The sequence below is a fragment of the Zootermopsis nevadensis genome, unplaced genomic scaffold (genome assembly GCF_977971745.1).
Source record: "Zootermopsis nevadensis isolate Lab colony 2312 unplaced genomic scaffold, Znev_1.0 Znev_ptg000002l, whole genome shotgun sequence".
In the NCBI taxonomy this organism is placed as follows: domain Eukaryota; kingdom Metazoa; phylum Arthropoda; class Insecta; order Blattodea; family Termopsidae; genus Zootermopsis; species Zootermopsis nevadensis.
The window spans coordinates 3,973,439-3,986,837 of NW_028259134.1; the positions used below are offsets into that span (position 1 = coordinate 3,973,439).

The following is a 13,399-nucleotide window of genomic DNA, read 5'->3' on the forward strand; positions in this document are numbered from 1 at the left end:
GACGTCATGCTATAACAATATAAGAGCAAAACTTCAGTTAAGCAATAGAATTAATTATTATATAATATCAGAATTAAATTACTTATAATATCTTATCTTAGAACACTGAAGGGTTATGAAAATAGATTATAATGTTATACCAGAATTAGTTCTTAGCAGAAATTTAGGGGCGCAGACGTCATAAAAATAAGAAAGAGTGAGAAACAGCGCTACTTTTCGTGCCATTTTAGAAACATCTAAAATGTTTAGATAATTTTGGAAATAATTGGAAAGTTCATAGTAAAATCTCTGACAAAAAAATGAGAAAGACAATGACGAGAAGAAATATATGACAAATTATCAAGTTAAGTGACACTCGTAACTTTTATTTGACACTAATATTGATATTTATGTCCCGTTGATAACTACGGGTCATGATCTCAGTAGTTGCTGTGTGCAGTCCTGTGTACCAGTATGGATGATTTTGGCCTACAGAGGGCAATGCATATTTTGGTTCGCAGATTTGAAATTTTCTGTGTGTTCAAAGACAAATGTTTATTTCTGTGGGTAGGAATCACCGTTATCTGATATAATGATGGAATATTATCGAAACAAAATAGAAGCAAAATGAACATTGTGATTTTCATTGTTTTTAAGTATCTAGATTTTGTTGATAACCGAATGTTGACGGTGTTGATAGATGGTTGATTTGTAATTTATTCAAATATGCTGAATAGATTTAGGAATATACCGATAGTTCAAAATGTTAAATTCAGTAACACTAGTGTCGGTTCTAGATTACAACTTTGCAAAGACGCCATGTTAGAATTTTTGATGATTTGCAGATGGCAGAGTTAATGCACAAGTTAATTATATTTTAAAACATTATGTCCATGGTGGAGGACATCGGTGATATCAGAGTTTCTGTATTCAGTCACAGATCAGAGCAGGATAGAGTCGATTCAATTATTTATTACATGGCTGAAGAATATTTTATAGTTAGAATTATTTGCAACTTCAGATACATGGTCTGTTCCAGATAAATGATTCGATCGGTGAGACGGATTGAGCATGAACCGATGATTTTACAGTTATCATAATGGCTTTAACAGACGCCAGACGCTAGACGGCTGTCGTCATCTGTGATACAGATTAGCAGACGTGGAATTAGTAATGCGGTAATCCATTCTTTGATGTATTCAGTTATTGAAAGGTTTGGTGCAAAAAGGGCATAGCTTTATGATTATAAAACTTGCTGAAGGAAGATGTTAAGTTCCCTTTGTGATACAGTTTAGACTTGTCAATCAGCTGGTGATGAGTGGTCAGCCAGTTTATTCCAAGTGAAAGACACCCAGGCAGGTGGCTGGGTAACCCAAAGGAGCACAGAACAGTCGCTAATTTTGAGAGTTAAATTTAGGTAATCCAACTTGTAATTACTCCCTTTACTGACTGAGCTATTGTGACGTATATAAATGTGTACGGAATAAATATGGGTAAAAAATGTGTTTGCAAGGCTATATATATATATATATATATATATATATATATATATATATATATATATATATCAGCGTTTTACAATCTATGGTAGGCGTACCACTGGTGGTACGCGAGCCAATGTTGAGCGGTACGCGAACTAGGTAAGAAAATCAAAAGTTATAAAATATAAAATATAAATTAGTTTCCCCTGAACGCATCTGGTTAGTGGTAAATTTAATGTGTTAAATCAGAATTAGTGGCACGCCAGCGAAAAAGGATGAGAACCCCTGCTATAGATAATATAAATCACGTTAAATCTGTATGCGGTAACATACGCATCTGTTTGGTGTATCAAGTCATATTAAACATGAAGAACGTGCAGATGAAGTTCTGGGGTGGAATTAAAAAAGATAGGTTTTGTTTGCACATGGCGTATGTCTGCTCTGCAGGTATGCAAATTGAGTTGTGGTACAGCTGTACAAACAGGAATACTTTACAGATAGAACTTTTGTATAATATACTAGTAATAATTTTAATAAACTGATAATTTTTTTAAAATATTTAATAAATAAATTAGTCCGTATAAGTTTAATTCAAAATGTTATTCTTCTAGATAATTACAAAATATTTATCCACGTTTTGTAGCAAGTTATTTTCATAAACTTCTGTTTCCAAGGTGATATTTCTGTTCCTTCATAGTCGAATCTTTTCAAGACGTCTTTTCGTTTCGTGTGATAATATTTTAAACATGTAGACTAATGCTTATTTCATGTTCGTAAAGACCGTATAAATCACATATGTGCTTCATCAAATCTTTCTTCGCTCCTCTGTCTTCATTGAACAGGCCTCGGTTTCGTATTGTGACGTAACCGGTGATTACACAATGGGTTCTTTACTCTAAAAACAAGAGGAATTTATTTGGCACAAATGCATTCTATTATATCCAGCATTAATGTCTATCGCATCACACATCGCAGACCTGGTTGTCTCGATATAAATGCTATCCTCACGCCGTATTGTTATTCCAGTTTTCAAACTCGGTCGGCAATGCAGACGCTCCACAGTGAGGATCTCAGGTCTCACAAAAAAAAAAAAAAAAAAGATTAAAAAATTAAACCTGACGCGAAATTCTTGATTCGCTGTTTCTTGATTCGGGGGAATATTATTGGATAATATGCAAAATGATCTCTGCATGTACCGGGTTTACGACTGAAGAAATAACTCGATAAAGTCACGTACAGAAGTTCAAAAATATTCCTATAAACAGGTTCGCCCCCTTGTAATAGACTCTTCAAAAGTATCCGTTGTCATTCGAATCAAGATTACTCTCGTTGCTAGGCCTCTGACCATGCCAATTGAGCAAGTGATAGGCAATTGCGAACATGTGGTCACAAGCGGGATGTCTGTTCATTGTCGAAAATTGTTTACTGAAAAGGAATTACTGAAGATGGCAAAAATATCATCACGGCGGCTAGTATCAAGATGGCTGTTTGCTGTGTTGTTGCGCCATGTAGTCTAGAAGGTTGCCGACGTTTCGGATGTGCTTGTTTCCTCCGTCACCATCTTACAAATACTATTGTAAGAGTTGTGCTTTAAATTGAACACCCTGTACGAACTTGTAGGATTAAGATAAGAATAGGATGCCCGGGTGTTGTGATGACCTCCGAATTTTGTGAAAGGGAATTTCTCGATCAGCTGAATAAACACTTACTTCTAAAGACGGGCCAATAGAATTGAGTTACATTCCAATGGAGCCCTAAGGAACACGGAAATAAAAAAACAGAAAATAAGGGGAGCAAAGGTCATTTTATTGTAGAAATAGAAAGAAATAGAGAATTTCGGAGTAAGGAAAATCCAGTTTCTTTACGTGATGAAGCTCGCTTTTAAAGTCCTTGTCCTTGTTGCGAAGCTTCTCATGAATGTTCCATGACGACGAAGACAGATCGCAAAAGCACGCACTCTTGGTCCGATCCACGGCTAGCACCGCTCGATGAGAGACTCATTCACACATCGCATCCGCGTCCTTTCTCTAACGCCCCGTTTAGAGATGTTTAATTACTCACTGCAGTTTATCGCAACACATTCTGCTTTCAATCCCTGTGAGTTACTGCCCTGCGTCATTTTTATCGGCACTAAAATATTTCTGCTTCAGTGAGAATCCATTACGAATTTACGTTTAATTTTGATGGATTTTCTTAATCTGATTGCTAAACCTTTTATTTTATGTGTGTGATGTCCAACTTGTGTTTCAGGCTTGTATTGATATAATATTATTTAAGAATAACATTTAAGAACAGATAACTGCCTTCTTGGGCACCTGATAGTCGCTAATCTGATCAGAAGATACGTCTCCACTTGTAAAATATAATAATCCATTACTGTGTACACAACAGCTAATCACTAGGCCCTACCATGAGTTTAAGATTGTGTCTATTCGATTTCTGGTGCAGTAAATAATGTGAAATCAGTCTCTCTGATCCACTGATGTGGTGTGGATTGAAAAATTGAACGAAAGGCAAAAAGGAAATATTTGTGAATCCATGCAATATCCGACTCTTGTGAACAACACTTTTCGAAGGCAGGACAACTTTTGACTGAGAAACGGTGTCGAGTAACGTCGTTAAATTTGTGAAAAATTGTACTGAATTACATTAAAGATTATCGAATAACCGCTGCTTTAAAGTAGGCCTAAATGTTTTACTTTAATGTAGTATTACTTATAGGTATTTTTACTGAATTATTAGAGCAATATTATTATCACTTATTTGTAAATTACAATTTAGTTTATCTGCTTGTTGAAACTTAATATAATTTTGTTTTTGTTCAGTATCAATGTATATTTAATACAATATACTACGGCAAAGAAATACCTTTATTTTTAATGTGAAACCAGCATAGTCTAACAAATTTAATATAGTATTTTATTCTCCGTTTTTATAACTCCAGGGTTTTTCTTCTTTTCGCTGTCTTAACTAATCTTATTCTTTACATTCGTGTTTAACGGTGTTTTACTTGGGAAAAGGCAGCTGTGGAGAAACGTAACCCTAGAGAAGAGATGATAGTTTTATTTGACAGAGAAATGAGTTCTTTGGGTCCTAAGAGAGGGATTTTCTGCTGAACGACGTAGACGTTGTTGGAACTGAGAAATGATTCGATGCTCAAAGGAAGGCATGGACAGGTCTCTCCAACTTTTATTTCTTTCTTTTTCAATTCCTACGTCATAGAGAACTAGTCTACATCGAGTCGCATTGGTGATCCAGTCCGAATGAAATGGGTCCTCTAAAGGAAATTTATTTAAATAAAATTAATATAAAAATTTTGCTAAGGTCTATGTTATTTCCAGATAGGATGTTCCGCTGTTGTCTCATGTGAATCTACCTTACAAAATTCGTACACACAAAGCAGGAAATACCTTTTGAACCGAGGTAAAGAACAAATTTCAAATTTGTAGTAAATTGATAAAAAAACGCGTTTGTTTGTAAGAGAAAATACATGATAAGGACTAAAGAAGGCCACAGAAAAGTGTGTGTGAGTTATAGCTCTACGTCTCGTTTGGTATTATTTATGTACCAAATTAATTTACCTTAAATTCTGTCGTACCTCGAATTTTGCAATAAGAACTTCGTCCAGAATTTGGTGGAGAATGCGACATCTTGGAAATTCTACAAAGCATTAAACGACTGAAGTGAAGGGCCTTGCTATTAGCGTGGTTATGTCTGATGGTATTATCAAATAATTAGTTACTTAATTCCGTGAGGGTTCGCTGTAGGCTATTGAGATAAATAATAGGGAGCTTTTTGTTTCGTTGCGGTTTCACGATCTGCGTGTTTCATTCACATTTCTGGAATCCGTGACCCCATATTGCCTTCGTATATTCATGAATAAAGTATTTCTTACACGCAAAATATCAGCTATCTACAATCTCAGTTCATATTAATAATTCTTCTGCATTGTACATTGTGCATTCGTCTGCAGATATCGCAAGCGTAATGTTCGAATCCAATCAGCGTGAAACAAACATCAATTACGAAATCGACCCAGTTTTAGTTTATTTTAAAAAAAAACAGGTTGATAAAGTGGGCAGATCATTTAGCGCTTACGACAGAGATGGCGATGACGCGTGATTTTTGCAAACACTTGAAGGTAATGGGCCTCTTGCAAGAACTACAATCTCTGGGATGACAACATTAAAATGGATTTCAGAATAACATGACATTAAATTTTGACAAGATTGAACTCTTTCCCGATTGGATTCATTGGCGGCATCCTGTGAACACGTAAATTAAACTTTTGGTGTCGTAATATCAGGAACTCTGCTGATTTTGGATAACGCTCGTATATAGCGTGTGATTAACTACTTATTTTCGAATTATTACGAATCATTTAGTCCTTGAAGTCTGGAACGTGAACATCAAACCGATTACGCACTGCATAATCATCGCATTCCACAAACATAAATTTTAACAACTTAAACATCGTTACAGTAAATTCCGTGGTAACAAATCCTGGAACATTTATGAACATTTAGAATGTCAGTTCCTGAACAAGCTGCTTCGTAACTCCTTGTTCTATGTGCCCTTCCAAATACGCTTTATAATACTACAATACGCTGGCCTTTTAAGCCTGGGGTCCCGGGTTCAATTCCCGGTGGCGCTCAGATTTATAACTTGTGTTGGGCAAGGCCGTGGTCTAGGCAACACGGAGTTTTCCTCCGGGGGCTTCCCCGGTTTCTCCGTGGCATCCCAACAATTACTCCATTCACACACAGAAGAAGGCAATGGCAAACCACTTCTGGATCATCTGCCAAGAACGTATATGAACAGGTCCCAGTCCGAGAAAAGGATGGAAGGATCCTGTTCATATGGACCTGTCGTCAGACAGAACACTAAATAAATAATAATGCAGCCAAAATACTTTTAGAAGCGGGTAGCTACCCCAGTTACGAGTACCCATAGCTTCAAAATGACTCCTTTGTTGGTCCTCTGTTGCGGAAACCAGTGTAGTGTTTCAGTTCCTAACTTAATTAATCACGTATTTCATAACAGAGAAACATATTTCTTTCTTATGTTTGGTTAAATAAACACATTGCAGAAATATTACGCGCAATGAATTTGAGAGATATTGATATATTCCGCGTTAAATAGGCTTGTTCGGATTTTTAGAAATTTAACAGAACTGTTTTTCAGCCTTTATTAAATTAACGCTGTGTTTGTGGCGAATAGACGCGCAGATGAAATGAAAGTTATAAGAAGCTTCCAAGGACGTGGCAGATTAAATAACAGCGGGAGGTATCTGGAATTGAATTGTTATTCTAACCGCGGGAGAATTTATGATTACAGCAAACAAACGATTAGACCATTTGAACAGAATGAATAGTGACAAACCAAAAGGACGAGAGGTTACTGTAATTACGACCAGCCTTTGACGCCTTATTCTGTTTAGATCTGTTTAAGCTTTGTACTCCTATCAACACCTATATATAATAAATTTCCTCTTTGCTCGAGGTTTAAGACTAAACTTTGTATCCGTTTCTACTCTTCAACTCACGTTTTGCAAGTTGCGTACGTCTTGTTCATTCCATATTTGATCGCCATATTTTTTGATAAAGAACACAGATTTTGTGACATGGTTGCAGGAAATACAGTTACTTTTTGCTGCTATTATTATTACTCTACTTAATTGCAATAGTCTCTTACATTTACTGGAAAATTTAGGGAATAGAGTGCTTATTATTATTCCATCTATTCACCACTTTATGGGTTATGTACTTCTATGTACCCGAGACAAACCTTGTCCCTAAGGTACATAGGGCAGCAGCTATTTCCAGGATACATTTCGTTGTTAATATGTATTACATGTATTATATTATTTTATTTTACGACAGCGTCTTTCTTATGATGTATGAAGTTCCCAAAATGGCGGTCTTCTGTAGTTCCCTGATGTCGTGTTCGCCCGTGATGTTGGTCAAATATTTCCTGAGTGACCTGGAGACAGTTCCAGTTGCTCCTGTGATTATTGGGATTATTTTTGCTTGAACCTTCCACATTCTCTGTATTTTTATGAGAAGGTCCTTGTATTTCAAGATCCTCTCTGCTTTCGTCTTAATCACATTCCTGTCAGTCGATATTATAATTATTATTGTTATTATTATTAATTGAATTGAATTATATAATATACATAGTTTTAAAGAGTTACTGGTTCTTCGATAATTACACCTGTGAGATTGATAATCTTTACGTAGGACGATTAACGTCGGAAATAACAGTAACCTCCCGATTATCACTGGCCGGAATAAGTGGGTTGCCGTTTAACCGGGGGTCGTCCCCCTGATGATGAAGTCAGCAGTTACCTATGAAACGTTATTAACTTCCACCAGACTACGCACGACAATACAACCCAGCCATCTTTGAAATCATTTTTTTTTAAAACCTGAATCTAACGACAATGGAACGTTATTAGAATCCATTGGTATCCTTTTTTTAAAAAAAATAGTTGGTACACATGTACTGTATTAAATTTTGTATATAATTTTTAGGAAGTATTTACAAATTTAAGTTGTGTGTATCTGTGAGTAAATTACGTCTGAGGAGAACTACGAGATATTTGAGTTGCCGGCTGCTGCGTTGAGAGTCGAACCCGATATCTCCCAAATAAAAAACTGTGGTGCCAACCGTCGTACTGTTCCTTCTCAAGATTTGTTAGGCGTAAAATTAATTTGGATTTGTGTGATAAGAACTCCAGGTTATGAGTTACCACACACAAGACGCAGAGACCGGATCAAGCCGAGGGGATGTTCCGATTCAAACCATCGGCTGGCTAGCTGTCGCGTGGACTGTGCCTGACCGTCAGACTTTCAGATCATCTTCCTAAGATTTATCTTAAGAGTCTGAAAAAAATGCGACACGCTGAAGGGCAGAATCCGGCCCGCGTCATGTTTACATATTTGATACTACAGACTTTATAGTTACTACATTTTTGTTCTTAATATGTTAAGAATATATTATTTTAAGAATGTCTCATCTCCGAAAAAAAGATTAATAGAAACAGAAATTCTGCTGTAAATTAAAGTTTTGTTATCAGTAGGTCACGTATTTTAATCTTATATTCCTAACCTTGAGTGGGGTCCATTATAGATGCAATTTGATACATGCATTATATTGAAAACATCGGATGGCATTTTTGAATATCGTTTCCGAATTGTTCACAGTATTACGTGTACGATTTTCTGCATATCTAAAAGAAAAATAAGATAAACTTATGTTTTGCTATTTTTAAACAATACAGAGCCTAAAATTCCAACATTTGTGTATGTTTATACAAATAAAATAAAATAATCCGAAAATAAACGAATAATTTGTCTAACTTTTTCTGAAAGCCCGTACAGTCGACTGTCATTACCAAGCTCAATTAATGTGAAATGTGACAAGTGTTTCATGTTCCCTTTTTTTTTGTGAATTTGCAATTTTTTTGTTGCAAGTTCCATTACTTTATTGCAATTGCATTGGAGCTGCACGCTTTTGAAAAAAAAAAGTTTGTACCTTCGACCTTTGAAGCATTTAGTTTCACGCTTTAATATCACGTTCTTCAAATAAAAAGGTAAAAATACGTTATTAAATTAAAAGTTATGATGTTTCTTTTCGAAGCAACGTTGTATTTTAGTTTCGTTTCAATTCACCTTATTTGATATTGGAGTGGGGGGAGAGAGAGAGATAGAGAGAGCTTTACGTGGAGCAACGGACGTGTGTGTGTGTTTGCCCAAACAATTGAACGAGCTGAAAGAGATTGGACTCTGCTGGACCAAACGGAGAAGCGGTATTTGTGTTCTCTCTTTTCATCTGTAACATTGCAGATGATGCTCCATGGTGCCTCGTTCTGTAATTTACCTTTCAGTCCTGTGCCTCTCAGCCTTTTCAGTTCGTTTTGAGAGCGAAGTTTTCTGGCCTATTCGTGTAACTATCTCTATTATTTCACTCAAATTATTTTCCTAATTAACATATTCATTCGCGATTTTTAATTTCTTCATTATCCTCAGATTAAAACGCAGAATAACATCAGTAAGTTACCAGATTCTACATTTGCATTAATGATACGTATTCGGTTTGAAAATATGTGAAGAGACGATCCAGTTCTCATAAGCATTTCTTGTTTTAGATATTTCGCAGAAAATAAAATATTTATGTGTGTCTTAAATTATAATATTCAGGAAATTACGAAATATGAAATGTGAGAGGACATTGGGATATGATATAACGACGTACTCCTTCACTTACGCTGGTCATAAATTTTATCTTAATATGTATTTATTATTTTATGTTCCAGTTTAAGTGATTACCTGTCATATATCACACACGCTTTGAAACATATTCGAACATAAATCAAATTTTAGTCGAAAAAATAGTAACAAATATTCCCTGACTATTTAATCGTGCATTTAATGGTTCAGATGAAATCTGCTTACTGTTTGCACTGAAAAGTACGGAAATTGTCTGCCTTTGTAAACGGGATGACAGAATTTCACACGTTCGGAGTAAAACTATTTTATGAGGTGTAAACATTTGTATGTGTGTTATAAGTAAATTTATTTTTGTGTAAATGTTTGTTTTTTTAAACAACACTGAGACGCCACACACAGCAGTGAGCAAAATTGTGATGAAACAGAAAATTTCATGATTCCACAACTAATGCATCCCGTTATTTTGTTATTAAATATTACGCTTAAAGTGGTCTGAATTGTGTACGTCATATTTTCTCAGCAAGATTTATGTTGCAATGCCGTTGGTAATGATTGCCAAGTTGCCAATGCGTTTAATAAGTATCGAGATTTTTAAACTTTAAAGGTAAGATTTTCTAAAGCCATATACCAGTAGTTAGATTGTTATTTATGGTACTGATTATATTTTAAGAACACTTTATTTCTGTTGTGTCCAGATATGAAACGAACGTTCGATTGCTTCTCTCTGTAAGGGTTTAAATTATTTGATCTAACAGCAAAAGTTAACGTTCTTACATCTATCCCACTGTCTAGGGCCCGAGGTGATAGAAAATAATGCTCTTTGGGTAGACTTTACTTAAAAAATGCCCCGGAAAAGTGAGGTGTAGCGTTTATGTTCAGCGGGTGGATGATTTATTAGCTTTCTTGATATACGACTGACTCAGCAACCGATGTTTAAAACTGCCCACTTTATCCTCATAATTTACTGTGAAAAGTGATGTGTACACTCTTACTACTCCGTGAACCAGAGCTCTTTTTGAGAAGTTAACAGTCGCACACCCAGTACAGAACTACTTCGTCTTTAACTCTTTGAGAAGAGAGAGAGAGAGAGAGAGAGAGAGAGAGATAAGAAGGATAGCAGAAGAGTAGAAGTTGCAAAGAGGAAATTTGTGGGTGGAGAAGTGAGAGACACTTCGATTTAAGGGCAGAAGAAAGAGAATCTTATAGTCAGAAGGTCCCCAGGCAATGCCCGCTCGTCCTTCTGGTATGAATAGGTTTAGTAAGGGCAAAAGATTTAGAAGGAGACAGGATTGAGTAAGAAATGGAGAGGGGGTTGTTCAGGGTCTTTGCGTTAATTTTGAATTTTGATATTGGCCTTGGAAGGGCGGCGTTTGGGAAAAGATTTACGTTAATATGGGGGGGGGGCTACTACAAAACGGAATTTTGATGTTAACACCGGGAAAACACCAAACTTCACAAATGGAACCCGTAGGTTCATTAACAAGCTAACAAGAGTCCACAGCCTCTTACGCTGTTTCCACAAGATCCATCTGAATAATATCCTCCCTTCTACGTCAAAGGCTCTCATTATAATTCTCATCCACAGGTTTCCGATACACGACTTTGTGTGAGTTTTTCAAATTCCTGGTCCCTTCTTCTTGTCCGATCAAATTTATGCTCACAGATTTTCTTAATAATTTTAGACGCAGAGTACAGATTGTGAAGTTCTTTGTTTATCTGTGTTTTGTTTATGGTATATTTGACGAAAATTTTCAATTATTGTAGCCAACGTCAGGGCCGAAAATTTAACCCGGGACTTTCACGGCTACGAAACCATCCACTCGATAGCTGCCACGGAATGTAAAATAACACGGTAAGCAGTGACGTTGCTCAACTCCTGTCCTACGGTCTTTACGTCGAGGAGACGAGATTCTGGCAGGGATTAACCTACTTATTTAGTATGGAACCACAAAACTGATAAAATGTCAGATATTCGCCAAGAATCAGCCTTGGGTAGCTCTCCTTTTCTCTGTCATTGGAGTAGCGATGTTTCTCGGGGTTTGAAACCGCCCGGATTGAATCGATTTTAATTTAGTTACGATCTGAGCCAGAGGTGTTGAAATTGTTTCAGGAGCAGTCAACCGACATTTATACGACCACAGCTGCAACACTCGTAGCACGTCCGATGGATTCGCTGGACCAATGTCTGACCTCCTTTGTTTGGTGACGACATTGTGTTTCGGCGGCCTCGGGAGATCATCAGAAACAGCTCTGGGCCGTATACAAAATTTTCATGGTCTTATGCCTTATTTAAATGGGCGCGGATCTCTCCCGGGAATGTCGAAATAATGTAACACCATTTTTCTTTTTCCGCGATCTCATGTTTTGGAGGGAAATAGACGAAGGTACGAAACAGATGAATGTAAGAAATACAGAGTGTACAAACCGAGAGAAAAAAGGGAACCAGAGAGAACCAGAAAAAGATGGTCTCAGACGTTAGCCGGAACAGGATATTTAACCTATCTAATAAATTTGTTCAATTTTATCAGTCTAATCACAATAAAATATTATTAAATATTAAAATATTATTACAATTAACATTTAAATATTTAAAATATATTAATATATATATATATTATATCTAATAAATCTGATGATAATGACAGGCAGAGAGAAAGGGATAAACACGAAATAAATAACACTGGTAGAAAAGGGTTAGATACAAACGTCCTTCAAACCTCAGAAGCGTTTTACTTGTGTTTTTGTATATTTTATTCAATATTTCCTTATTCTTCCTAGTAAAGATGGCTGTGCGAAGTAATCTAGTCTGTGCCTGTCTCTCATTTTTGGAAGTACAAGGAAGAATATGGTTAAAGCCTGCTTTAAGATAATGACCTAGTTATTTGCTAGTGGGACTGAATAAAACCACGGTAAGGACAGGAAACAAACATCTGGAATGAGAATCGAACCTGCAGCTTTCCGAATGTGATCCATTAATCGACAACTTTCGGCGTTTCTGTTCTTGACCGACGAATTATCCCGAAATGTATGACACCGGTCACTTCTTTGCCAATCATACATTATTTTTATATTTAAAAATTTATAATGTGTTAATGACGTCTATGTTATTCGTGCTATAGAAATTTAATTATATTATAATTTAAATTTTAGGTTCTCACATCTGCGAATATGAAAATTACTCTTGTGGAATGTTGCGCCGTGTGGTCACATAGAAATCGACCGACGTTTCGGAGGTGCTTTCTGTATTGGCCTTATGATGGCGGCAGTGAAATGCATTTAGTTTGTTTGCTAATATATGGGTTTATAGAGTTCAGCACGTTATATTTTTATAGACAGTGGTCCTCTTATTCTAAATTACACAAAAAAAATAAGAAAAAGAACATTAGGTGTAAGAGATTTTCCATAATCAGGAGAACATTTTTCTCGTAGGTTTTACAGTCGGTAAGTAAACCCTTAAATGCAGTTCCAAGATACGTTACATCGATGAAAGAAAGTGCATTAGTAAATGGCAGCGTCGATTATATCGATTCTTCATGTCCGATATGTCGATAGATTTGTATTCTTACATCGAAGTGGCCATTGGTGGCATAGACGAAAGTTGAGTGTAACAATATCTGAAAAATATAAAGATCAGGTAATTGAACAATTGAAAGTTCTAGAAATTATATTCTAATAAAACCAGTTATATTGAGTAACAACCTTAGTATA

The 13,399-nt window shown here is 36.0% G+C and overlaps 1 protein-coding gene across 2 annotated transcripts in view; it reads left to right on the forward strand.

The window, feature by feature from the left end:
• The window catches only part of LOC110828401 (5-hydroxytryptamine receptor), a 187,921-nt gene that overhangs the window by 49,556 nt on the left and 124,966 nt on the right, over positions 1 to 13,399 (forward strand). The gene's annotated exons all lie outside the window — the stretch shown is intronic.